The sequence below is a fragment of the Penaeus vannamei genome, chromosome 13 (assembly GCF_042767895.1).
Source record: "Penaeus vannamei isolate JL-2024 chromosome 13, ASM4276789v1, whole genome shotgun sequence".
Lineage (NCBI taxonomy): Eukaryota > Metazoa > Arthropoda > Malacostraca > Decapoda > Penaeidae > Penaeus > Penaeus vannamei.
In genome coordinates, this window is record NC_091561.1 from 37,650,726 (window position 1) to 37,678,225 (window position 27,500).

Genomic DNA, 27,500 nt, shown 5'->3' on the forward strand with positions numbered 1-27,500 from the left:
GGAGTAGGAAGAGAGAGAGAGTTAAAAAAAAAATACTTCCCTCCACAAAGTGCCGTTTCCTGTCCTTTCAGCACATGCAACCCACGCCGTTGGTGTCCATACAAATGCGAGCAAGTGTCCCGAGTGTTGAGGGTGTGTTGCTGTGCCGCGGGACTCCGGCGCTCGGTGTCTTATGCTGGAGTTGAAGGCGATTTTTTTATTTTATTTTATTTTATTATTATTATTTTTTTTTTAGGGTCTTAGTTTTTTTGTTTTCTTCCTTGGTTGTCTTTTTTTTCTTTTTTTTTATCCTTCCTCCTTTCCTTTCTTTTGGTCCTCTCTCCTTTCTTTCCTTCCTGTCCTCCTTCCTTCTTCCTTCTTTTCTTTCCTCCCTCTCCCTCTTTCCCTCCCTTCCTTTCCTGCTTCCTTCTTTTCACCTTTCCTCCCTCACCCTCTCACTTCCTCCCTCCCTTTCCTCCTTTTCTTTCCTCCCTCCCTCCCTCTCCCCCCGTCACCCTCCCTCTCTCTCTCTCCCTCTCTCCCTCTATCCCTCTCCCTCCTTCACCCTCCCTCTCTCCCTCTCTCCCTCCCTCCCTCCCTCTCTCCCTCTATCCCTCCCTCCCTCTCCCTCCTTCACCCTCTCGGATGCCTTTCCTCCGACGTCTCGGCTTAACGCGGAGATCCTCGTGCGTGATCGCCGTCGTTGTTTCCAGGTGTCGTGCGGGTGGTGGTGGAGGGGGGAGGGGAGGGGAGGGGTGTAGGTGGGTGGAGGGTGGTGGTGGAGGGGGGGGAGGGAGGGAGGGGAGGGGTGTAGGTGAGTGGAGGGTGGTGGGGGAGGGGAGGGGTATAGGTGGGTGGAGGGTGGTGGTGGTGGGGGAAGGTTGTGGTGGTGGAGGAAGGGAGGGATGTAGGTGGGTGGAGGGTGGTGGTTGTGGTGGTGGAGGGATATAGGTGGGTGGAGGGTGGTGGGGAGGAGGGGAGGAGGAGGGAGTGTAGGGTGAGGGGATTATTGTAGGGTGGGAGGGGCGAGGGGGGTGCGCCACTCCTGCATATATCCTTTTCTGGCGATGTCACGCCGTGTGTCAGGGGCGAGATTCAGGGAGGGAGGGGGAGGGGGAGGGAAAGGGGTAGAGGGGTTGAGGGTTTGGGGGTATTGGGGGTTTGCAGAGAACAGGTTCTTTGGGTGGAAAAGATCCTGGGTGAATGACGAAGTTTTATTATATATATATATATATATATATTTATATATATAGAGAGAGAGAGAGAGAGAGAGAGAGAGAGAGAGAGAGAGAGAGAGAGAGAGAGAGAGAGAGAGAGAGAGAGAGAGAGAGAGAGAGAGAGAGAGAGAGAGAGAGAGAGAGAGAGAGAGACAGAGAGAGAGAGAGAGAGAGAGAGAGAGAGAGAGAGAGAGGAGTAGGAATATTTTATATATATATAATGTATGCATATTTATATATTCTGTTTATATTTACATCTAGATGTGTGTATATATGTATAGATATTTTATTCATTTATTTATTCAATTATTTTTTATTTATCTATTCAATTATTTTTTATTATTTGTTCATTCATGTAGATATTTAAATATTCAAATCCATAATAGATTAATATTGATATGGATACGGATATAAATAAACACATAATGTAGGTATATATGTATGTATGTATGCGAGTGTGTCTGGCTGTATGAATAGGTGTGGATACGGATGTAGATACAGATATAGATACGCACATAATGTAGGTATATATGTATATATGTATGCGAGTGTGTCTAGCTGTATGTATAGATATGGATACGGATATAGATACAGATAGATAAACACATAATGTAGGTATATATGTATATATGTATGCGAGTGTCTGGCTGTATGTATAGATTTGGATACGGATGTAGATACAGATATAGATAAACACATATTATAGGTATATATGTATATATGTATGCGAGTGTGTGTTGCTGTATGAATAGATATGAATACGGATGTAGATACAGATATAGAGACGCACATAATGTAGGTATATATGTATGCGAGTGTGTGTGGCTGTATGAATAGGTGTGGATACGGATGTAGATACAGATATAGATACGCACATAATACACATAATGTAGGTATATGTGTATATATGTATGCGAGTGTGTGTGGCTGTATGTATAGATATGGATACGGATGTACATACAGATATAGATAAACACATAATGTAGGTATATATGTATAGATATAGGTATAATATAGCTATATATGTATGCGAGTGTGTGTGGCTGTATGAATAGGTGTGGGGTATAGCTGCCTGTCCCTGTACGCACGGCCGCTGTAGGACGAATGTGCAAAATAGCTGCCGGTTTTAGCTTTGGCCAAGGTTTTTGCGCCAGTCTCGTTTGTTACGTAATCGCCATCTGTTTCCGGTTCCGGTCGTTTGGCATATAGTTTGCACTTTTTCCTTTTCCCTTTTGGAAGTACTATCTAATCTCGAATCAGACGTACACGTGTCTTTGTTTTGCTTTGTTTTGTTTTTCTTTGCATGGGTTTGTGACAGCGTGTGATTTGTTCGTCTCTCTCTATATGATTGTGTCTGTTTTTTCTGTTTCTGTTTTTCTTTCACGTACGCACAGCACTCGCATACGCACGCACACGCACACACACGCACACACACACGCACACACACACACGCACGCACGCACGCACGCACGCACGCACGCACGCACACAGACGCTCACACACGCTCACACACACACACACACACACACACACACACACACACACACACACACACACACATACACACACACACACATACACACACATACACACACACACACACACGCACACACGCACACACGCACGCACACGGTGGATGTCATTGATATTGATTACGACACACACACAATGACACACACACACACACACGCACACACGCACACATACAAAAAGGGATTATATCACACAGATACACACACACACACACACACACGAACGAGATCCAGGCTTTCGATATCCATCATTTATTCAACGTCGACCATATCTGCGATTACAGTTCATATCTGTATTTGTTCTCGAAGAATATTGATATCTTATCAATCGGAAGTGTGATTACAAATGAAGAGATGTCATTGATTGGGTATGAAAAAATGATAGATTCGACACTTCTTTTCCCTTGGTGTGTGTGTGTGTGTGTATGTATGTATTAATATTATTATTTATTCTGTATTTATGTGTGTGTGTGTGTGTGTGTGTGTGTGTGTGTGTGTATTATTATTTATTTATTTATTATTTATTATTTATATTATTATTATTTATTATATTTGTGTGTATGTATGTATGTATATATGTATGTATATCCGTTTGTTTGTCTGTCTGCCTGTCTGCCTGCATGCGTCTTTGTTTCTGGGGCTGTATAAGAAAGTAACAATTATTTTTTTATTGTGTCATGCGTTGCTTTGTGTCATTATTTGGGGTCAGACACCTTGCTGTTTTTTCCATGCACTTTTTTCCCCTCAAGGTCCTCTTTGTATAATTTTAACGTTGGATTTCCATTCATACGCATTTACATTTAGTCGTTATTTTTACATTTATATATATTTCTTTATCATATCTTCTCATTTCATTTTATTCATTTTTTTATTTGTTCGTCTAACTTTGCCCTTTAGGTGACTAGGCCAGACCACGAAGGTCGGTCTTGGTTCCACATGGCAGCAGCTGGTCTAACATAAACAATACCACGTGGTTGTACGGAACACCCACACCTGGTACTGCGATAGAGTGGATGCTGGTTTACCTCTGAACTGGTCCTTTGTCTCTTTTTTGTGTGTGGGAGAGGGGAGAGGGGTTAATAGGAGGGGAGAGGGGAGAAGGGGTAGAGAGGTTGATGGGAGGGAAGAGGGGTTGAGGGGGGTAGAAGGGAGGGGAGAGAGGAGGAAAGAGGAGAAGGGATAGAAGGGAGGGAGAGAAGGAAAGAGGGAAGAGGAAGAGAGGAGTAGGGAGGGAGGGAGTGCAGGGAGGAGGGGAGGGAGGAGAAAGGGGTAGAGGGGGGAGGGGGATTGGAGAAGGGGGTGGCTTTTTATTTTCAGCAAGGTTGGTGGTTTGTTTTTGTTTTTTGCTTGTTTTTTTGTGGCCTTTTTTGTTGTTGTGATGGTGGTATTTGTGTGTGTGTGTGTGTGTGTGTGTGTGTGTGTGTGTGTGTGTGTGTGTGTGTGTGTGTGTGTGTGTGTGTGTGTGTGTGTGTGTGTGTGTGTGTGTGTGTGTGTGTGTGTGTGTGTGTGTGTGCGCGTGTGCGCGCCTGTTGGTTTGTCTCTATATCCCTCTTATCTATCTGTATGTCTGTGTTCGTGCGTGTGGGCAAGTGCAAAAACTGTGATATGCAAGTTCAACTCGCCATTTTTATGACTGTGACAATAAACAGAACGTGTTGGCCAGGGTCAAAAGATGAATGTCATTTGATAACACTTACAGTATAGTCATCCATAATTGTTATAAATGTTGAAATAGCCTTTTGCTTGGTATAAACACATTTGATTTTAGTCTTTCTTGGCTTTCTTTTATTCCGTCACCATTGTTTCATTTTTTTTATCTTTGTTTGTTTTCTTCTTCTTCTTTTTCTTTTTCTCGTTATTATTCTTCGTCTTTTCGCCTTCTCTTGTTTCTTCTTCATCTTTTTCTCCTTCATCTCTTCCTCTTCCTCCTCCTTCTCCATCTCCTTCCTCCTCCTCTTTCTCCATCTCCTCCTCCTCCTCCTCCATATCTTCTTCCTCCCCCATCTCCTCTTCCTCCTCCATATCCTCCTCCTCCTTCTCCTTCTTAGTATTATGTACAACTTTTTCAAACCTCCTTAAGTCACATCCCCCACTCCCTCACCCTCTCCTAGCCCCCTTCCCCATGCCTCCTGTCCCCCCCCCCCCCTTTCCCTCCAACTTATGTGAGTGAGCTTGATCCTGCGCACTAGCTTAATTCGCGCGCACATTCCCCTTTAAGTCGCCGACCGAGAGTGTCGCACGCACGAGGCAGACAGACACGCAAGATCTATATATATAGGCCTATGCTCTTACATAGGTCTATATGTGTACTTTTGTTAGTTGATATAAGCGCTTACGTAGACCTTGTGAAGATGGGCGGTCTTGCGCAGGTACGGAAAGGCGCAGTGGCGGGGAGACGGGCGTAATTGCGCAGTGGGATACGAGCGTAAATGATTTAGCGCGATCAGCTGTTGCGGCGCGCGGGGTGGGGGTGGGGGTGGAGGGAATCCTTGCCTTGGGGAGTCATTAGAGGGGATGGGGGTGTGTGCTATTTCCTGGATTATGGAGCGAAATTAACGAATTAGGCATAGGGACAGGTTGTTAAATGAAAGGAAATGCCAGGCGAGGTAAGGTGCGAAGATGAAAGAAAGAAGAGGAAAGTAGGGGAAAAAATTGTGCACATGATCTAAGAAGCGAAAGAAAGAATAATAATAAAAAAAAAATTGCGATGGTAAACTCTGGAATTGATGGTAAGGTTCATGGCCATCCTGAGTGTGTGGGGGGAGGGAGGGACGGGGGAAGAGGAGGGGAGAGATTAGAGCAAGCTACCTCCCCTCCCTCCCCCTCCCCCTCTCCTCTTCCTCCTGACTCCCACTGACTTCCAACTCTCCTCCCCTCTCCCCTCCCTCCACCCCCCCCCCCTCCCTTCCCCTCCCCCCCTCCCTTCCCCTCCCTCTCCCTCCCTCCCCTCCCTTCTCCTCTTCCTCCTGACTCCCACTCACTTCCAACTCCTCCCTCCTCCCTCCCCCTCCCTCCCTCTCCCCTCTCCTCTCCTCTCCTCTCTCTCCCCTCCCTCCCTCCCTCCTCCCTCCTCCTCCCTCCCTCCCCTCCCTCCCCTCCCCTCCCCTCCTCCCCTCTTCCCCTCCCCTCCCCTCTCCCCTCCTCCCCTCTCCCCTCCCCCCGCATTCGATTCGTCCTCGTTTAAAATTTGTCTTTGTTACTTTGTTTTATTCAACGGGCGGATGTGTGATAGTGTTTTGTTTTTTATACTAATATGATAAGATAATGATGGTGGTGGTAAGGATAATTATTGGCATTGTTATTGTTATTGTTATTGTTTTTGTTGTTCTTGCTCTTAGCATTGTTGTTAGTTCTATTGTTTTTTTATTATTATTGTTGTTATTATTATTGTTATTATTATTATTATTATTATTATTATTATTATTATTATTATTATTATTATTATTATTATTATTATTATTATTATTATTATTATTATTGTCATCATTATTATTTATATTATTATTATCATTATTATTTTTATTAGTATTATCATTATTATTTATATTATTATGATCATTAACTAATGCTTAACTAATTAATTGTGTTACTGATAGAAACAGTAGTAGTAGCAGCCTGTCTCTGTCTTATCTATCTGTCTATTCGGAAGTCATTTAATATACCCATCCATCAATCCCTCTATCTATCTATCTCTATATTTATCTATATACCTATTTATCAGGAAATTCAAGAGTCATGTCATCTCCCCATCCATCAGTCCTTCTATCTATCTATGTATGTATGTATCTATCTATCTATCTATCTATCTATCTATCTATTTCTTCGGAAATCCACAGGTCATTTCATCTACCCATCTGTCAAGCTATCTATCCGTCTATCAGGAAATCCATGAGTCATGTCATCTACCCATCCATCAGACCCTCTTATCTATCTATCTATCTATCAGGAAATCCATGAGTCATTTCTTCTATCCATCCATCAGACCTCTATCTATCTATCTATCTATCAGGAAATCCATGAGTCATTTCTTCTATCCATTCGTCAATCTCCCACGATCGTCCTTGGAAAAGTGATGTCGACGCTAGAATTAGATTTGTTCTTGTGCCGTTAGCTCGTGTGTGTGTGTGTGTGTGTGTGTGTGTGTGTGTGTGTGTGTGTGTGTGTGTGTGTGTGTGTGTGTGTGTGTGTGTGTGTGTGTGTGTGTGTGTGTGAGAGAGAGAGAGAGAGAGAGAGAAAGAGAGAGAGAGAGAGAGAGAGAGAGAGAGAGAGAGAGAGAGAGAGAGAGAGAGAGAGAGAGAGAGAGAGAGAGAGAGAGAGAGAGAGAGAGAGAGAGAGAGAGAGAGAGAGAGAGAGAGAGAGAGAGAGAGAGAGAGAGAGAGAGAGAGGGAGAGAGAGAGAGAGAGAGATATTGCGTGTGTGTGTGTGTGTGTGTGTGTGTGTGTGTGTGTGTGTGTGTGTGTGTGTGTGTGTGTGTGTGTGTGTGTGTGTGTGTGTGTGTGCGTGTGCGTGTGAGAGAGAGAGAGATAGAGAGTGAGATAGAGAGAGAGAGAGAGAGAGAGAGAGAGAGAGAGAGAGAGAGAGAGAGAGAATGTGTGTGTGTGTGTCTATATGCGTGTATGTGTGCGCGTGTGGGTGTGGTGTGGGGGGGGGATGTCAGTGTGAGAGCTTGATGGTGTTTCTCTTCGTGCTCATAGACGGCAAACGCTGATTGATGGGGCTGGAGTTAAGGACAGATTCAAGGACACACGCCCACGCACGCACGCCCATGCACGCACCTACACATAAGTACACACACACATATACGTACATGGTGATTGTTGTGACGGGTGGTGATGGTTATGATAATGAGAATGGGGATGTTTTATTTTTGGTGATGATGATTATGATGTAGTATTGCCATGCTGTGTTGATGGTGACGATGATGATGGTGACGATGATGATGATGGTAATGATGACGACGACGATGATGATGATGATGATGATGATGATGATGACAAGTAGCAAGTAGCATATGCAGTGACATTGGCATCCTCGTACTTTGTGTCAGATACTAAACTGTCTACATAAATTATTATGACAGCTGTGATGATCGACGTCTGATATGAAACATTGTGCATTGTTTTCGAAAATTATACCTATATTAAAAGATAACAAAAATGTATGATAATGTTCTCTCAGTTTCTAGATACTGCAAATTTTGGTTCATTGTTCTCTTACGTTTATTATTGTGATTGTGCTTATATAAACAGGCTGTTTTGTGTGTAATTCTTTTTGTTGTTATGAATGTTTTCTCTCAGATCATTCTGTTATTGTCTTTGTGGTTGTTTTTTATCATAATTATTATTTTGGTTCTGTATTTGGATGGCGTTCCTTCCTTTTCTCATTCTCTCTCTGCCCCCCTTCCGTCTCTTTTTATCCCCTCTCCGTTTTCTATCGTTACGCTTCTTCCACCCCCTTCATCCCTTCCCTTCATCTTTCTCCCTTTCCCCTTTCTCTCCCTCCCTCCTTCACTCCTCTCTACCCTCCTCCCTCCCTACCTCCTTCCTCCCTTCCTCCCTTCCTCCTCCCTCCTGCCATCCTATCTCTCTCCCTCCCTATGTCTCTCCCTCCCTCCTGCCCCCTATCTCTCTCCCTCTCCTTCTCTCCCACTCCTCTCCCACTCCTCTCCCACCCTCCCTCTTCTCATCACTTATGCATATTATCCTCTCTTTCTCCCTTTTGACACAACCTCGCTGCCATCCCCCCCCCCTCCCACGCCCACCTCCGATGTGGGTCGTAAAACGTTTATCGCTTGTGATTGTAAACAAGGCTTAGTTTGGAAGCTGCGGAGTTTTTTGTTTGTTTGTGTGTGTTTGTGTGGGTTTGAATCTGTGTGTGTGTGTGTGTGTGAGTGTGTATATGTCTGTGTGCTTGTTTGTTTGCATGTATGTGTGTGCTTGTTTGTTTGCGTGTATGTGTGTGCTTGTTTGTTTGCGTGTATGTGTGTGCTTGTTTGTGTGTGTGTGTGTGTGGGTGTGTATGTATGTATGTATGTATGTGTGGGTGTGTATGTGTATAAATGCGGACGTGCCCTGCTTGGTTGCGAATATGCTTGTCACTGCTTGTTTTTTGGTTATGTGTGCTATGTGTTCAGTATATATTTACTTGTTGTGCTTGTTCGGCTTTTTGGCACGTGGGGTTTTCTCTCACAGCTGTTTATGTTACTGGTTTTGGGCGCGCGTTATTTTGTATGTGTTTGTCTCGTGTAGATTCGTTTCGTTAATTTTCCTGCGATTGTTTGTTTATTGTTGTTGTTATCGTTCGGTTTGTTATCGTGTTTGTCTTTGTCCTCGTCTCTAGCAAGCTTCATTTGATATGTTGGAAATACCTAATGTATCATTGATATTTTTATTATCATTCGGTTTACCTTGTTTTTACGTTGAAAATAACATTATTATAATTTTTGTTTTTGTTGATGTTATTATTATTATTATTATGATTATGATTATGATTTTGATTATTATTATTATTGTTAGTATTGTTATAATTGCTATGATTGTGATAATGATAATTATTATTATTACTATTGATATTAGTAGTAGTAGTAATTTATCCTTCTTTAAGAGGATCGGATTATTTTGTATGCGAGTGAAGCGTAAGCGGACACCTTCAGAACTGGATCTTATTCTCTTGGTTCTTTTACCTGTCCCTCTCCTTCCCTTGACCCCCCCCCCCCCGGTCACCCTCTCCTCCCCTTTCGTGCTGCCCCCTCTCTCTCTCTTTAATTCTCTCTCCCCATGCTCTCTCTCTCTCTCTCTCTCTCTCTCTCTCTCTCTCTCTCTCTCTCTCTCTCTCTCTCTCTCTCTCTCTCTCTCTCTCTCTCTCTCTCGCTTCCCCTTTCGCCCTCCCTCTCCCCCCTTTCTCTCCTCTTCTGCCCCTCTCCCCCCTCTCCCCTCTTCTTCCTCTGATCCAGATGTTCCTTTTTTCATCTTTTGTTTTTTATCCCCTTTTCTATTTCTTTGTCTGTCGTGTTCATTTTTCCTATGGATTTTTTGTCTTTTCTGTTTTATTCCCATTCTTCTTTCATGTCCTTCCTCTTTTCTATTTATCTTTTACTAGTTTTCTTTCTCGTTTGTATTCTTTCTCTTCCTCTTTCTCCTTCTCCTTCCTCCTCCTCCTTCCTCTTTCTCCTTTTCCCTCCTCCCCCTACTCTTCCTCCTTCTCCAACTTATCTTCTTTCTCCTCCTTCTTCTCCTCCTCCTCCTCTTCCTCGTCCACCTTTTCTTCTTCTTTTTCTTCCTCTTCCTCTTCTGCCTCTGGTCTTCATCACATTTGCCAATGATGCAGAAACAAACCAATTACTGTTAGTTCTCCTTTCACTCCACATTGTTCTTGCTTCATAAAAGCAGACGATATCCAGAACTACCCTTCAGCTGGTGTGCGGAGGCCTTGTGCCAAGCCTAAATAATGATTTTCTTAAAGGGGGAGAGCTTTAGGGGGGTGAGGGAGGGGTAGAGGATGGGTTTGGGGGGTATGGGGGCAGGTATTGGTCGGGAACTTCTTCGATGGGTCGAGGAGTGGTTAATGAAAGAGGCATGTACGTTTGTTTTTTTTTGGAAAAGTTTGGTTTTCTTTCTTTCTTTCTTTCTTTTTTAATTTGTTTCTCTTCCTTTCCCTCATTTCTCCTTTTTCTCTCTCCACCCTCTTCCTCCTTCTTTCCTCCTTCCCTTCCTCTCCTTCCCCTCATTCCTTCCTTCCTTCCTTCCCTTCCTACCTCCCTTCCTATCCTTCTGCTTTTTACCTCCTTCCTTCCTTCCTTCCTTTCCCTTCCTTCCCTCCCTTCTTTCCTCCCTCCCTCCTTCCTTTCCTCCTTCCCTCCCTTCCTCAGTCCTCCTCCCTTGCACCCTCCCTCATTTAGCTTAATTACACAAGATCGCGACGTTTAGTCCCGTCTTCTCTTTCACTTCCAACTTCCCTCCTAAACGAACGCGCGACCAAGGAAGTTCCGGCCCGACAGGAAACGTGCGGCGAAGTGCTCGGAGAATTGAGTAATGAGTCGTAATGCAATGCGCGGCGGGCAATTAGCGTGAAGAGGTAATTAGTGTCAAAAGACCAGGCGCGCGCGTGGGGGAGACAGTCTGCGTCCGAGAGAGAGAGGGAAAAAAGTCTACGGGCGCCAACCCACGTTTCGCGTCTCCCTCCCACTCGCCCGTCAGCCCTCGCCAGCGCACATGTTGCTCGGGGCCGATTCTGTTACATGGGAGTGGATAGTCTTACGAGACTGGTTGGGTCTGTGAACTTGGATGTGTGTTGGTTTGGGGAGTTGTGGGTGTGGGTGTGGGTTTGGGTGTGTGCGTGTTTGTATGTGTGTGGGTGTTTGTATGTGTGTGGGTTTGTATGTGTGGTTTGTATGTGTGTGGGTTTGTATGTGTATGAGAGAGAGAGAGTGAGTGAGTGAGTGAGTGAGTGAGTGAGTGAGTGAGTGAGTGTCTGTGTGTGTGTGTGAGTGTGTTTGTGTGTGTGTGCGTGTGTGTGTACGTGTGCACGTGCGTCTGTGTCTGTGTGCGCGCATGTGTGTATATGTTTGTATTTAAGTATAATATATGCTTATCTGCTTTTATGCAAGCATGCGTGCGTGCTGTACTCACATTATGTCCGTGTCTCCGGATCTTAATACGTATTTACTTCAAGGTTGGGGTCATATTTAAGATGCCAGGATAAAAAGCAGGCGCGGTTGTGCAGCTGAGTCAGCCAATAAGCTTACTTAATAGATATTTTAACTTGCGAATTGAAGATGTAAACCAAGGGGCAGGAAAATAACGAAAGGAAACCCGATCTCGTGAATAAGTACGGGAGAGGAAGAGGTACAGTTGACAGACAAACAAACAAACAAACAAACAAACACGGCGGAGGACACGATCGAATGAATTGATGAATGACCCCGAGAGAGGCCGACGCGACTGGCCTCCGATTGCATGTCCTGCGCCCCGGGGGTGGATTGCCGCGCCACGTGACTGCAGCTGCAATGGCATCCCTGCTCTCATCTCTCCTCTCCCCCTCCCTAGGTCTGTTTGTTTGTTTGTTTGTTTCTCGTACGAGCTGTTTTTCTGTGTTCTCTTTCTATGAATTTCCCTCTCTTAATTTTTCTAACTCTTCATTTTTCTCTCTCTCTTAATTTCCCTCTCTCTCTCTCTCTCTCTCTCTCTCTCTCTCTCTCTCTCTCTCTCTCTCTCTCTCTCTCTCTCTCTCTCTCTCTCTCTCTCTCTCTCTGTTACTTGTCCTTCTTTTATCTCTCCTCCCATCTGATCCCTGCTTTATTTTTCTCTTTGTCCTTCCATGTCTCTCTCTCCTGTCCTGTTTCTCTCTCACTTTCGCTCTTGCTCTCTCTTTTTCACGGTCTTTCTACTCCTTACACGATGCACTGTCTCTGGGGGCTCAGGAAACATGTTTATAAATATCCAGGTAATTAAACCTGACCCCCAGGTTGTGTTGCTGTTCTCTCTCAGATGTTACGCCACCCCCTCACCCTCCCCCTCTTCCCTCTTCCCTCTTCCCTCTGTTCCCCTTTGTCCACTGTCCTCACTTATTTCCTACTCCCCTTTTGTCACCCAATTCCCACTGTTCTTTCTATATCTTCCCCATTCTCTTTCGTCTCCTTTCGTACCCCCCCACCTTCTTCTTCGTCAGCCTCCTCCTGTCTTCCCCCCCCCCCTCACCCCCACCTCCTCTTCATCTCCCTCGGGCTCAGTCTTGCACGTGTCGCCGAGGAAGAGGTCAGAGGAACAAGTTTTGATTGCATTGTCGTTATTAGTTTTCACGTTCCCTTCCCTCCCCCCTGATCTTCCTCATAATTATTTTCGTCTTCTTTTTCTTATTCCTCCTCCTCTACTCTCCTCTTCCTTCTTCTTCTCCTCCTCCTCCTATTTCTCCTCTTCCTTCTCTTTCTCTTCTTCTTCCTCATTTTCCTTCTAGTTTCTTCTCTTCTTATATCTCCTACCTTCTTTCATTTCTTGACCTTCATTGGAAAAAAAAACTCGTGTTTTTATCCTCCTTTGCTATTTCGCTTTCTGCATTCCCCTTTCCCTTCTCAGATCTTTCCTCTGTTCTTCTTTCTTTTCCCATTCCTCTAGATCTTTCTGTATGAAGGGTATTTTGAAGAAATTTTTGAGCAGAGGGTGTGGGTAGAGCGAGAAGGGAGGAGGAGGGAGGGAGGGAGGGGGGAAGGGGAATGATGACGATGAGATAATAAGGTTCTTTGTCGAGTGTCGTTGTTGCTCTTTTTGTTGTTGTTGTTTTGTTGTTGTTGTTGTTATTGTCCGGTATGCATGTTTCGAGCGAGGATGACTTGAATGAGGGGCGTGTCTGACCTTGAGTGCATGTCCCGCGGGAACTCCTCCGCAGGACGCCGGGAAAAGAGGAGAGCGAAAAGGGCAATGCACCAATGTCCTTTGCGAATACGTGGCTTCTTCTTCGTTATGCGTCATGCGAGCTTTTTTTTTAATTGGCTTTATTATTTTTTTTATGTTGTTTTATGTATTTATTTTTATTTATATATATTTTTTTCTTCCTGGTTTGGTCTTGTTGAATTCGGGTTGACTTGGTGTACGTGACAGAGCGGGGTTTGGTTTGGCTCGATTTGTCTCGTCTCTGCGTGAATATAGCTTGCTGTGGCTTGACTTTGCTTGATACGGCTTCACCGGGTTTGACCTGTCTTGCCTTCGCTAGACCTGAATGGGGGAAAAAACGCAAGCCGGGCATCCACAGCATCCGCCGAGAGAGGCCAGATACCGGTACCAACCGGTTATGAGGAGGCCTGAATACCAAAGTTTCAGAGACAGTTATCCTAGCTGAAACCTCTCCTCCCTCCCTCCCTCCCTCCCTACTGTAACTCCCAACCAAATCTCTTCCCTCTCCACCTCCCTCCCTCCTCCTCTTCCTCCTCCTCCTCCTCCTCCTCCTCCTCCAACTCTTCCACCTCCTCCTCCTCCTCCTCCTCCTCCTCTCCTTCCTCCTCCTCCTCCTCCTCCTCCTTCCATCTCCTCCTCCTCCAACTCTTCCACCTCCTCCTCCTCCTACTCTTCCACCACCTCCTCCTCCAACTCTTCCACCTCTTCCTCCTCCTCCTCCTCCCAACTCTTCCACCCCCTCCTCCTCCTCCTCCTCCTCCTCCTCCTCCTCCTCCTCCACCTCCTCCTCCTCCTCCTCCTCCTCCTCCACCTCAACTCTTCACCAACTCCTCCACCTCATCCTCATCTTCAACCACCCCCCTCCTCCTCCTCCTCCCCCTCCTCCTCCTCCTCCTCCCTCCTCCTCCCCCTCATCCCCCTCCTCCTCCCCCTCATCCCCCTCCTCCCCAGCTGCAAACCAAGGCACAGCTGGTCGCGATACCTACTCCTTCAGAGGGCGTAGCAACAGGCCGCAAAAATGGCTCGGGTCGCGGTTATTAAATGCCGAGCGGGGTCCGTCCTCCGCCGTATGTTTCGCCGCGATGGGAATGGACTGAAACTCGGTACCTCATCCCCCTCCCCTTCCCCTTCCCCTTCCTTCCCCTTCCCCTCCCCCCCCCCCCCCCCCCCCCCTTCACCCACTTGGTTCGGGGTTCGGGGGTGTATACGGAGGTGGTCGCAGGTGGTAGTAGCGCGGCCGACCAGGTGCTGGCCGAAGCGGGTTTGGGGCATTTGCGAACCGGTCGGTATGGGGGTCGGGTCTTTCTCTTTCTCTCTCTTTTTCTCTCTTTTTCTTTCTCTTTCTTTCTCTTTCTCTTCTCTCTTTCTCTTTCTCTCTCTCTCTCTTCTCTCTTTCTTTCTCTTCTCTTTCTCTTTCTCTCTCTCTCTCTCTCTCTCTCTCTCTCTCTCTCTCTCTCTCTCTCTCTCTCTCTCTCTCTCTCTCTCTCTCTCTTTCTCTCTTCTCTCTCTCTCTCTCTCTCTCTCCCTCTCTCTCTCTCTCTCTCTCTCTCTCTCTCTCTCTCTCTCTCTCTCTCTCTCTCTCTCTCTCTCTCTCTCTCTCTCTCTCTCTCTCTCCTCTCTCTCTCTCTCTCTCTCTCTCTCTCTCTCTCCCTCCCTCCCTCTCCCTCTCTCTGTCTCTCTGTCTCTCTGTCTCTCTGTCTCTCTGTCTCTCTGTCTCCCTCCTGCCCTCCCTTCCTCCCCTTCCCTCCATTCCTATTGATAGTCCTACCGTGCTTTCTACCTTTTATCCTTTTCCTCTCTTTTCCCACCATTGCTTCCCTCTCATGCCTTTCCTCCCTTTATTTTCCCCTCCCTCTGCTCCCTTTCCTCCCCCACAAGAAATAGATGACAGGTCGGGAAGGTCGGGGCGTTCCTCTGGAGTTTGACATTGGCCGTGTCCCGACGTCAGCTTATAGGGCCGATAAGACGAAATAAACTGCCTAGTCATGTTTGTTTTGAATTGGGAGGGTTTGGTGTGGTTATAATTGATTCCTTGTGTTGCTGAGTTTTTTTTCCCTCTCTCTTTTTCTTTCTCTTTCTCTTTATCTCTCTGTCTCTGTAATTGTGTGTTTTGTTTTATTTGTTTTGAAATGTTAATGCTATGAAATGGAAATCGTAAGTGTTATTTTTTTTTTAAATATTGACTCCATTTTTGTGTGTGTTTGCTTAAGTCACACGTTGGATCTAAAGAAAACTTGGTAAGATTTTTACATTACTGGGCTGTTTGGTCTTAGCTATTTCGTAACTCACCCTGTTGCTAAGATTATTTACCAGCCTCGTGTGGTTGCCATGGTTACTGATTACGCTTGTTTAGACTTGGGTGACTTTTGCCTTGCCCCTTGATGATGTCGTAAGCGGTTCGCCATTTTGCTGTGGAGTCAGCACGCATCAGATCTTCATTGCTGACTGGCGTTTGGTGTCAGCGCATGCTCTGGCGTCTGGCATGCTGACGGCGGAGTGTATGCGCTGACCCTTTTGTTCCTTCCAGAATGTGCTCTGTCTCTTTCTTGCGACTGTCCCGCTGCCTTAATGATGAAAGAACTTTTTTTCTTAGTTATTTATTTTTATTTATTTATATTTATTATTTATTTATTTATTTATTTTTATTTATTTATAATTATTATTTATTTATTTATTTATTTTTATTTATTTATTTTTATTTATTTTTATTTATTTATTTATTTATTATTTGTGTGTGTGCGTGCGTGCTTGTAGGTATGGTTATATACAGTATGTGTGCTTGTGAGTGTACGTGAAGGTGTCAGTGAGAGACAGACAGACAGACAGACAGACAGACAGACAGACAGACAGACAGACAGATATAGAGAATAAGACAAAGAGAGAGAGAGAGAAAGAAAAAGAGAGCGAGAGTGTGTGAGTGAGAGAATGAGCGAACGAAAGAGTTAATTTAATTTTCACATGCAAGTCCAAGTCACAGACCTCGCGCCCAAACATCTTCCGCCCACGCCCGTCAAGGCCACGGAAGGCACGCATCCTTATGTTTAATTTTCTTTGCTTTAATTATTCCCAAACACCAGCTTATAGGCCTAGCGTGTCGTCCTGGAAGGGGTGGGGGGAGAGGCATTGCATAAATTCCTGCAGGGGGGTGTGGGGTGGGGGAGGTGGAGGTGATGGTGGAGGTGGTGGTAAGGATGGAGTTAGAGGAGGAGGTAGAGGAAGAAGAAGAAGAAGAAGAAGAAGAAGAAGAAGAAGAAGAAGAAGAAGAAGAAGAAGAAGAAGAAGAAGAAGAAGAAGAAGAAGAAGAAGAGGAAGAAGAAGAAGAAGAAGAAGAAGAAGTAAAAGAAAAAAGAGGAGGAGGAGGAAGAGAAGGGAGAGGAGGAGGAACAGCAGCAGCAGCAGGAGGATGAAGATGAGGTTGAGGAGCAGGAGGAAGAAGACGAAATAGAAGATAAGGAGGAAGAAGAAGAAATGGAAGACGAGGAGGAAGAAGGAGAAATGTAAGATGAGGAAGGAGAAGAAATGGAAGACGATGAGGAAGAAGAAGAAATGGAAGATAAGGAGGAAGAAGAAGAAAAGGAAGACGAGGAGGAAGAAGAAGAAAAGGAAGACGAGGAGAAAGAAGAAGAAATGGGAGACGCGGAGGCGCGGAGGAACCTTCGGGAAACGGCGACAGACAATAGTTCATCTGAAGGAAACCGCTGGCTTTAGTCCAAGGTCATACATTATGTAAAATGAAATTTCATGGCTAGCGAGTGTGGGCTGCGTCGGGGGTGTTGCGTGGAGCCAGGTACACTTACAGCGGCAGTTAATGCGCATGTGTGTGTGTGTGTTTTCCCTTCCATGCCTGGGGTAAGGATCTTGGAGTTGATGTATATGTGTGGATGGGTGTGGGTGGGTGGGTGGGGGGATGAGGGAGTGAGTGGGTGTTTGGGTGAGGGAGTGAGTGAGTGGGTGGGTGGGTGAGGGAGTGAGTGAGTGAGAAAGGGAGAGAAGGATAGAAGGAGAAAGGGAGATAGAGTGAGAGAGGGGGAGTAGAATGAGATGCAGATAGAGTGAGAGTGAGAGAGAGAGAGAAGTTTATTGTGATCGAGTAAGTGGATGAGTTCATTTCATTAATTTTGAGTAGAAAAAAAATGGACACTAAATGGACCGCGATCGTACACAACACCGTGCATCTCCCCAACATAGTCTACCATCATAGTACGATTCGGTCATGTTGCCTCGCCCCTCATGGAGCTCCCCCTCCCTCCCCCTCCCTCCCAGACATGCGAATATGCGGTTGAGGATGTGGTTTCATGCATCTAACAACGGTTAAAGGCGATATAGCGATAAGAGCTGGATATGCGGGCGCTGCGGCCATCGGGGAATTCAGCTTTTTCATTTTTCATTTTATTTCAACTGAATTGTCGACGGATTGATTCATTAATTTGTTTTGTGTTTTGGGTTTGATATATTTTGGGGATAGGGGTTGGGGGTGGGGGTGGGGGCTAAATGGGACAATCCAGTGCAGAAAATTGGACGAGTTATTCTTTTCATGAAGTTTTTTTTTTCTTTCTTTCTTTCTTTTTAATTATATGCAAATTTGGGCTACGCTGTACTTCAATTTGTGTGTGTGTATACTTGTCTGTCAGTCTGTCTGTCAAATTGTCCGTCCGTGATCATGTATGTAGATGTTTGTATGCATATGTGTATGTTTGTATGTGTCCATGTGTGTTCATTCGTGAACTTACACGTACGTGCTTTTGCGCAGGTTCATTTGAACAGGTACCCGGCAACAGACAGATTGGGGTATGCGAGAGAGAGAGAGAGAAGGGGGGGGGGTGGAGGCGGAGGTTTACAGAGGGGACTTGCGTGTGTGCATAAGTGCGTGCGGGCGAGCTTGCGGACGCACGGGCAGGAGAGAGAGAGAGAGAGAGAGAGAGAGAGAGAGAGAGAGAGAGAGAGAGAGAGAGAGAGAGAGAGAGAGAGAGAGAGAGAGAGAGAGAGAGAGGGGGGGAGGGAGGAGGGGGTAAAGGCGGAGGTTTACAGAGAGGACTTGCGTGCGTGCATAAGTGCGTGCGGGCGGGCTTGCGGGCGCACGGGCGGGCGGGACCTCTTACCGGGCGTTCAGTGACCGCCCGAACTTCCCTCCCCCTCGCCCACCGGCTTCTCGCTCCCCCTACCCCCGCCCCACCCCACCCCTTTCTCAAGGACACGCGGCTTCCCTCCTCCTTATCCTGAACCCTCCTCCACCTCCTCCCCCCCTCCCCGTCCTCCTCCTCCTCCTCCTCCCCGTCCTCCTCCTCTTCCTCCCTCCCTCCCTCTGTTGCTCTTCTTCCTCCTTCTTCTCCTCTTCTTCTTCTTCTTCCTCCTCCTCCTTCTTCTTTTGCTGCTGCTGCTCCTCTTCTTCTTCTTCCTCCTCCTCCTCCTCCTCCTCCTCCTCCTCCTCCTCCTCCTCCTCCTCCTCCTCCTCCTCCTCCTCCTCCTCCTCCTCCTCCTCCTCCTTCCTCGCCCTGTCGCTTCTTCCCACGTGTTGACGAAGCACTTCAACCCTTTTCTTGTGTTTGTTTCGTGTTCGTGTTTTCGTTTTTCGTGTGTTCTTTTTATCTTCTTCGGTTTGTTTATTTCCCACCGTGTTGAGCGCACATCGTTGATTTTTCTTTGTTTTTTTATCGTTGTTTTTTCTTCTTTCTTCGTTCTTCAAGTCCATCTTTTGCTTTTCAATGCTGTTCGTTCCAGACACCTTTTTTTTTATCCTCGTTCTTTTTTGTTCTTGTATGTGTCAGTACGTTTGTATCTTTTTATATGTGTATCTATCTGTCAATCTTATAGAATATTTATTAATCCACCAGTCTATCTATATATCTATCCCTGAATCTATCCACCCATCTATCCATCCACCTATCCATCTATCTATCCATCTTTCTATCCACCCATCTATCCATCTATCTATCCACCCATCTATCCATCTATCTATTCACACATCTACCCATCGATCTAAACACCCATCTATCCATTTATCTATCCACCTATCTATCCATATATCTATCCACCCATCTATCCATATATCTATCCACCCATCTATCCATCTATCTATCCACCTATCTATCCATATATCTATCTATCCACCTATCTATCCATATATCTATCCACCCATCTATCCATCTATCTATCCATCTATCTATCCATCCATCTATCCAAAAGCCCCAGCAACAAAACAGGCCGACGTCACCAAACAAAGAGCGTCCGGACCTTAAATAGAAATTCGTGGAGACAAAGTTAGATTTAACGGAACGGGACACAGTGGGCAAGGTTCGCGACAATTTGCTGAATGATTACCGGAATTACTGGAATGGCATATGACGATTATGATTATTTGTTGTTATTGTTGTTGTTGTTGTTATTGTTATTGTTATGAACTGGAATGATTGATGATATTGTTATTCTTTATTATTATTTTTAGATAATTGTTATTGTTATTGATTATTATTATTATTATTATTATTATTATTATTATTATTATTATTATTATTATTATTATTATTGACTGGAATGGTAGATGGCAATTATTATTATTATTATTATTTGTTGTTATTATTATTATTATCAACTGGAATGATAGATGACAGTTATTATTGTTAATTTTTATCTTCCTTTCTTTATCGTAAAGTATGCAAAGACGAAAGACAACGATGACAAAGACAGGGTTAAGTAATGGTGTAAAAGTCATGATTACTGGGAATGTGTTGAACAATGGCGTTATTATTTCAGGCATGCTTGATTTTTGGTTCTTTCCCTCCTCATCCCTCCCACTACCCCTCCTCCTCCCTCTGTTCCTCCGCCTCCTTCTTCTTCTTTTCTTCCTCCCCCATCTCCTTCTTCTCCTCTTCCTCCTCCTCCTCCTCCTCTTCCTCCTCTTCCTCCTTTCTCTCCTGCTCCTCCTTCTCCTCCTCTCCCCATTCTTCTTCTTCTTCACCTCCTCCTCCTGCTTCTCCCCCTCCCCCCAATCCCCTCCTTCTTCTCCTTCTCCTCCGCCCCCCCCCTTCATTCTCCTTCTTCTTCTGCTCCTCCTTCTCCCCTCCTTCTTCTTCTTCACCTCCTCCTCCTCCTTCTGCTCCCCCCTCCCCCATTCTCCTTCTAGAGTTTTTCTGTCTTCACTGTGCGTTATATTTTTAAATGCTGTTGTTGTTTCTTCTTTGTTTTCTTGTTCTTATGATAATTAGTGTTGGTTTTGTTATTGTTGTTGTTATCATTTTCGTTATTACATCATCATTATCCTCCTCCTCCTCCTCCTCCTCCTCAACACCATCATCATCATTATCATCATCATCATTATCATCATCATCATCATCATCATCATCATCATCATCATTATCACCATCACCATGATCAATATCGTCACCACCATCACCAACACCAACACCACCATTATCATCACCATCATCACTATCATTATCCCTACCATTATCATCATCACCACCACCACTACCACCACCACCGCCACCACCACAACCACCACCACCACCACCACCACACCACAACCACCACCACCACCACCACCACCACCACCACCACCACCATTCACACTCATCACCATCCACCCTCATCACCATCATTTACTGTTACCGATAGAACGAAGAAAACACTCCTACACTCTATTCAAAGCTAGTGTATCGTCGCAGAGGCTTCTCTCTAGACAAAGGACGGCCTTGACAGTGACAGATAGCTTGCACACTTAAGGCGGGTGTAATGTAACTTTATAAGTAGCGTGTAAGTATCAATTTCTAGTATCAATGGATGGCTTTTCGTGGGATTTGATTGCGGGTATTATTGGGTTGTCGGGAATCGTGAATTGTGATAATGTGGTGTTTTTTGTTGTTGTTGATGTTTTTGTTGTTGTTTTGGTTGTGTTGTTATTGTTGTCGGCTTTGTTCTTGTGTTAATGATGATGATGGTGATGATATGAGAAGTTATGATTTCCCCTTTCTTCTCTTCCTTTTGTTGTTGTTGTTGTTATTGTTCTTCTTATTATTTTTCTTTTCTTTCTCTTTCTCATTTCCCTCTTGCTATTGCCCCTTCCCATCTTTTTCCCTTCTTCATCATATCCATGCTCCTCCTTCTCCTCCTCCTCACCACCACCAACACCACCACCAACAACAACCACCAACCACCATCAACCACCACCACCATCACCCCCCCCACCACCACCACCACGACCACAACCACCACACCCCACCCCTCCACCACCACCATCACCTCCCCACCACCACCACCACCTTTCTCCCTCTCTCCCTCTCTCCCTCGGCGACAAGAGAGCGAGCGAGACTGTCGGCGACGTCGGCGGAAAACCGGCGTATGGTGATAATGGCTGGTCTTTACCCTGGCTGCCCGCCCGCCAAGGTCAGGCACCAGCCTCATGACCGACCGCCCTGCTCGCGCATGTCCCCTGCCAGGCATGCATGACGCTGTCGGGAGACGCAGGGTCCTTCTCTCGGTTTGTTGTTGTTGTTGTTGTTATTATTATTATTATGGTTATTGTTATGTTTCGTGTTTTATCCGATTCTTGTGGTTCTCGCTTTCTTGGTTCTCCTGTTTTCTTTTTTTTTCTCTGCTCTCACTCTTTGTCTTTCATTTATATCTCTCTCAGTTTTTTTTTCTCTCTTCCTTCCTTCTTTCCCTCCTTTTTCTAATTGCCTTCTGTTCCTCCTCTCTCGCCCATCCCTCCTACCAGACCCACATTAATATATGCAATTTTCTTTTTTTAACTAACCTCGAATCAAAGGAAAATAAAGTGCAGGTAATTACACACTGTTCCGAGCCAGGTATCCTCGTAATGTATTTTTTTCGTTGTATTTTTAAGAATTTAATCGTATGTATCGAGGTATTTTTTGCGTGTGAAGTGGGTTGCTGTGCTGCGCTCGGAATCCCATTCTTTTCAGGAATGCTTTCGTCGTATCGATGAAATTTTGTCTTTTGGGTTATTGTGTTCTCTCTCTCTGTCTGTCTCTGTCTGTCTGTCTCTCTGTCTCTCTGTCTCTCTGTCTGTTTCTCTCTCTCTTTCTGTCTGTCTGTCTCTTTCTCTCTCTCGTTCTCTCGTTCTCTCTCTCTCTCTCTCGTTCTCTCTCTCTCTCTCTCTCGTTCTCTCTCCCTCTCTCTCTCTCTCTCTCTCTCTCTCTCTCTCTCTCTCTCTCTCTCTCTCTCTCTCTCTCTCTCTCTCTCTCTCTCTCTCTCTCTCACTCTCTCACTCTCTCACTCTCTCACTCTCTCACTCTCTCACTCTCTCCCTCCCCCCCCTTGTGTGTGTGTGCGTGCGTGTGTGTATGTGTGTGTTTGTGTTTGTGTGTGTTTGTGTCTGGGTTTCTGTGTGTCTATGTCTGAATGTATTTTTAAAATATCCAAAAATGAGATCCTCTGTTGTATGCTGAAACGTTAATATTTTGCGTTGGTTTCTTACCTGGAGACGGGTCACTTGTATTAAAACTTTCCTTTGATTTACTTGTTGAAGTTGTGTGAAGTAAACGAGGTTTTCTTTTTTCTTTCCAGGTGAGTTTTTTGAGAACGTGAGACCACTCCTCTTCCCTCTCCAGGTGAGTTTTCGAAGAGGTGAAACCCCGAGAGCAAGGGCCACCAGCGTCACCTTGGTTTCTGAAGTTAATTTTTGAATTTTGGTTTCTGAATTCTGAATTTCTGAATGTTTTTTTTATTTATGTCTTTAGTGATATTGGTTCTGGGTTTCCGGTTTTCGATTTTGTGAACGTTATTGTTGTTCTCTTTTTTGCGTTCTTGAGTTCTATTATTATTTTGTTGTTTTTTTATCGTGTTTTTAAATTTAGATAATTATCGGTCTAATGTCGGTATTCCTATGGATTACTATTGTTATTCGTAATCAACCTTATCATTATTGGCACCACGGTCTTTGTTGTCTATTATAACGATAGGACGTCACATCCTCAATGCTCGCGATAAAATGATTGTAAGAGATATCAGAGACAATTTTTTAATGCAGGTCCAGGGCTTTGTCAGGCATTTGAGTTTGGGTGGGCGAGGACATGCGGGTGCGGGGGGGTGGGGGTGGAAGTGGGGGTGGAGGGGGTGAAAATGGGGATGGATGGAGAGGAGGGGGTGGAGGGGAGAGGGGAAAGGGGGAGGATGGAGAGGGGAGAAGGGAGGGGGATGGATGGGGAAGAAGGGGGGGATGGATGGGGAGAGGGGAGAGGGGAGAGGAGGGAAGGGGTTAAAGGGAGTTGAGGGGAGAGAAGGAGGAGGAGGAGGAAAGGGGGAAAGGGGGTTAAATAGGGTTATGGGGAGAGGGGGAGGGAGGAGGGGAGGGAGGAGGAAAGGGGAAAGGGGTTGAGGGAAGAGAGAGAGGGGGAAGGGCGAGAAGGGGAGAAATGGGGGATAAAGTAGATGGAGGGGGGTAAAAGAGAAATAAAGGTAATGAATGGGGATGAGAGAAAGAGGGTGAAGGCTAAATATTAATAAAATAGAGGTATGAAAAAAAGGATTAGGAGGAACAATAGAAGAGAAGTGGAAAAGAAGGGAAATGGAATAAAGAAAAAAGTGGGAAGAAGAGAGGGAAATGAGGGAGAAGAAGTGGAATAGGAGAAGGAGACATACCACGAAAAAAGAGAACGGGAAGTAAAGGAACGGAAGTTAAAGAGGTAGATAGATAAGAACGGCGAGAGTAGACGCTGGGAAAGAAAACCCACGCTTATTTGTTCTTGCTCGATGACCTTTTGTGTTTATTTGTTCTTGCGCGGTGTGTGTGTGGGGGGTAGGGTAGGGGGTAGGGGGGGAGGGGGGGAGTAGCTGTAATCTAGACGCCTTTGATCGCGTCGGAGAATGCATTCGATTTTTTTTTTCTTTCTTCTTTTTCTTTTTTTTTGAGTTTGTTTGTTTGTTAATGTTCGCGAATGATTAGAAGCTTCCATTAGGCGGGATCGGCGCCACAAGGAGGGCTTTCACGCCGAACCAGATGCGGGCGGCGGGAAGACTGGCGTGACTTGCGTTTTTTTTTTTTTTTTTATCTTTCTCTCTCTTTATCTTTCTCATTCTCGATTTTTCTCTCTCTCTCTCTTTCTCTGTTTTTATGTTTCTCTATCTCTCTATTCCTCTCTCTTTCTCTGTCTCTCTTTCTCTGTCTCTCTTTCTCTGTCTCTCTCTGTCTCTCACTCTATCCTCTCTCTGTCTCTGTCTCTGTCTCTGTCTCTCTCTCTCTCTCTCTCTCCTTCTTTTCTCTCTCTCTCTCTCTCTCCTTCTTTTCTCTCTCTCTCTCTCTCCCCTTCCTCCTCTCTCTCTGTCTGTCTGTCTGTCTCTTTACTCATCCTCTTTCTCTCTCTCTCTCTCTCTCTCTCTCTCTCTCTCTCTCTCTCTCTCTCTCTCTCTCTCGCTCTCTCCCTCCCTGCTCCCTCCCTCGCCTCCCTTCCCTCCCTCCTCCTGCCCGCTCCTCCCTCCCTGCTCCCTCCCTCTCGCTCTCACTTTCTCTCTCTCTCTCTCTCTCTCTCTCTCTCTCTCTCTCTCTCTCTCCTCTTGCTCTCTCTCTTTCTCTCTTTTTCTGTCTGTCTGTTTGTCTGTCTGTCTGTCTGTCTGTCTCTCTCTCTCTCTGTCTCTTTCTCTCCCTCTCTCTCTCTCACTCTCTGTCTCTCTCTCTCTCTCTCTCTCTCTCTCTCTCTCTCTCTCTCTCTCTCTCTCTCTCTCTCTCTCTCTCTCTCTCTCTCTCAACTCCCTCCTCCCTCCTCCCCCTCTCTCCTCCTCTTCTCTCTCTCTCTCTCCTCTCTCTCTTTCTCTCTCTCTCTCTCTCTCTCTCTCTCTCTCTCTCTCCCTCTCTCTCTCTCTCTCTCCATCTCCTTCTCTCTATCTTCCCCACCCTCTCTCTCTCTTTCTCTCTCTCTCTCTCTCTCCTCTCTCTCCCTCCCTTTCCTTTCCTCCCTCTCCCTCTCCTCCTCCTTCCTTTCTCCCTCCCTCCTCTCCCTCTCCTCTCCTTACCCCTCCCTCTGTCCACTACAGTTGAGGGGTAGAGAGGGAGAGAGGGAGACTGTGTTGGAGATGGAGTAATGATGATGATGATTGTTATGGTGATGGCGACCAAGATGGTGGAGAAGAGGGAGTTGGAGGGAGAGGTAGAGATGGTCTTGATGATGGAGATGGAGACGGATATGAAGAAAGAGGGAGACTGGGGAGCAGAGAGGTGGAAGGTAGAAGAGATAGGAAGAGCAGGGTGGGGAGAAAGGAGAGGTGGAAGACAAAGAGAAGGAAACGGAGGGAAAGGAAGAGAAGGGGTGAGAGAGAGAGGGGAAGGAGACGCAGGTATTGGAAGAAGGAAGTGGAGAAGAAAGAAAGAGATAAAGATAGAGGGCGAGAGAAGACCAATTAAAAAGGCGATCAAAACAAACAAAACGGGAATAAAGAACAAAGAAAACAAAGAAGAACAGACCCAAGACGAACGACGAAGGAAGAAAACGAGAAAGAGAGGAGAGGAGAGCAAGGGAGGCGGAGAAGTGTGCATGGGCGTGGGCGGCTTTACGACCATCGCGGAGGATAGAGGGAGTGGGTGACATTTTGTGTAATTGTCTCGGGGGGATAAGGTGGGGGGTAAGGGAAGGAGGGAGAGAGGGAAAGGAGGAGGAGGAGGAGGAATGGGAGAAGGAGGATGAGAAGAGAGGAGAGGAAGAGGAGGAAATGGAATGGGAGATGGGAGGAGAGGAAAAGGAGGAGGAGGAGGAGAGGAAAAGGAGGAGGAGGAGGAGGAGGAGGAGGAAGGAAAGAGGATAAGGAGGTAAAGATGTGGAGGGAGTAGGGAGGGTAAGGGAAGGAGAGAGAGAGGGAAAGGAGGAGGAGGATGAGAAGAGAGGAGAGGAAGAGGAGGAGGAATAGGTAGAGAAGGAAGGAGAGAAAGAGGAGGAAGAGAAGGAGGTAGAGAAGGAAGGAGAGAAAGAGGAGGTGGTAGGGAAGATAGAGGAGAAAAAGGAGGTGGGTAGAGAAGGAAGGAGAGAAAGAGGGGGGAAGAGGAATGAGAAGAACAGCAAGGACAAGAATAAAAAGGAGGAGGGTGAGGTGAAAAGGGTAGGGAATGTAGAGGGCGAAAGGGAAGAGGGGGAGAGAGAAGGACAAGGGAGAGGGATGTTGAAGGGGAAGAGGAGGAGGGGGGAAGTTAAAGGAGAGACGGAAGTGAAAATTAAATAAAAAGAAAAAACAGAAAGATGAATTAGAAACGGAAATGCTACCACAAAACTCATTATAGAATAGTGAAGAGGAAAGATTGAAGAAGACCAAAACAAATCGAGTAGAAGGAAACGAAAGCGAGAAAAGAGACAAAAAACAGGAGTGTGAGGAAAAGAAGGAAACGAAAGCGAGGAAAAAGACAAAATTAAAAGATCTGAGGAAGAGGAGGAAACGAAAGCGAGGAAAAAGACAAATAAAAAAGGGTGTGAGGAAGAGGAAGGAAACAAAAGCGAAAAACGTAAGGAAAAGGACAAAACGAAAACGAGGGGAAAAAACAAAACAAAACAAACAAAAAAAAGGACGTGAGGAAGAGGAAGAAACGAAAGCGAGGAAGAAGGAACTTGCGAAATAACCACGCGGGGGGAGGGGGGCGGGGGAGCGGGGCAGGGATCCTCGTCGCCGCAGAAAGACAGCTGCTAACCTACTTTTCATCAACGGCGTAACGTAAGCGTGATGGCGGCTCGCTTATTGAAAGGTGTTTTGCGTTGTTGAGCGTGACCTTTTGGCGCCGGGGCTGTGTCTCGGGCGTCGTTGTCGGGTAGCGGGTGGGGGATTTGTCGGCGGTCGTTGTCGGGTAGCGGGTGGGGGCACGTTGGTAGTGTGTTGTGGATGTTCCTCCCTCTTTTTCCCTCCCCCTCCCTCTTCCTCTCCTCGTCTCTCCCTTCTCCCTCTCCCTCTCCCTCTCCCTTCTCTCCCTCTCCCTCTCCCACTCTCCTCTCTCCCTCTCCCACTCTCTCTCCCACTCTCTCCCTCTCCTCTCTCCTCTCTCTCTCTCCTCTCTCTCTCTCTCTTCTTCTCTCTCTCTCTCTCTCTCTCTCTCTCTCTCTCTCTCTCTCTCTCTCTCTCTCTCTCTCTCTTCTCTCTCTCTCTCTCTCTCTCTCTCTCTCTCTCTCTCTCTCTCTCTCTCTCTCTCTCTCTTCTCTCTCTCTCTCTCTTCTCTCTCTCTCTCTCTCTCTCTCTCTCTCTCTCTCTCTCTCTCTCATTCACTCACTCACCACCACCACTACCACCACTCACTCTCTCTCTCTCTCTCTCTCTCACTCTTTCTCTTCTCTCACACACACACACACACACACACACACACACACACACACACACACACACACACACACACTGCACACACCCTATCCACCTGCTCCCACCCGCCCAAATATACCCACGCATCTGGCTTTTCTGTCAGTTGATCC

The 27,500-nt window shown here is 45.9% G+C and overlaps 1 protein-coding gene across 2 annotated transcripts in view; it reads left to right on the top strand.

Moving 5' to 3' along the window:
- Atg1 (serine/threonine-protein kinase unc-51-like protein Atg1) overlaps positions 1 to 27,500 on the top strand; it is a 299,200-nt gene that overhangs the window by 47,355 nt on the left and 224,345 nt on the right. The gene's annotated exons all lie outside the window — the stretch shown is intronic.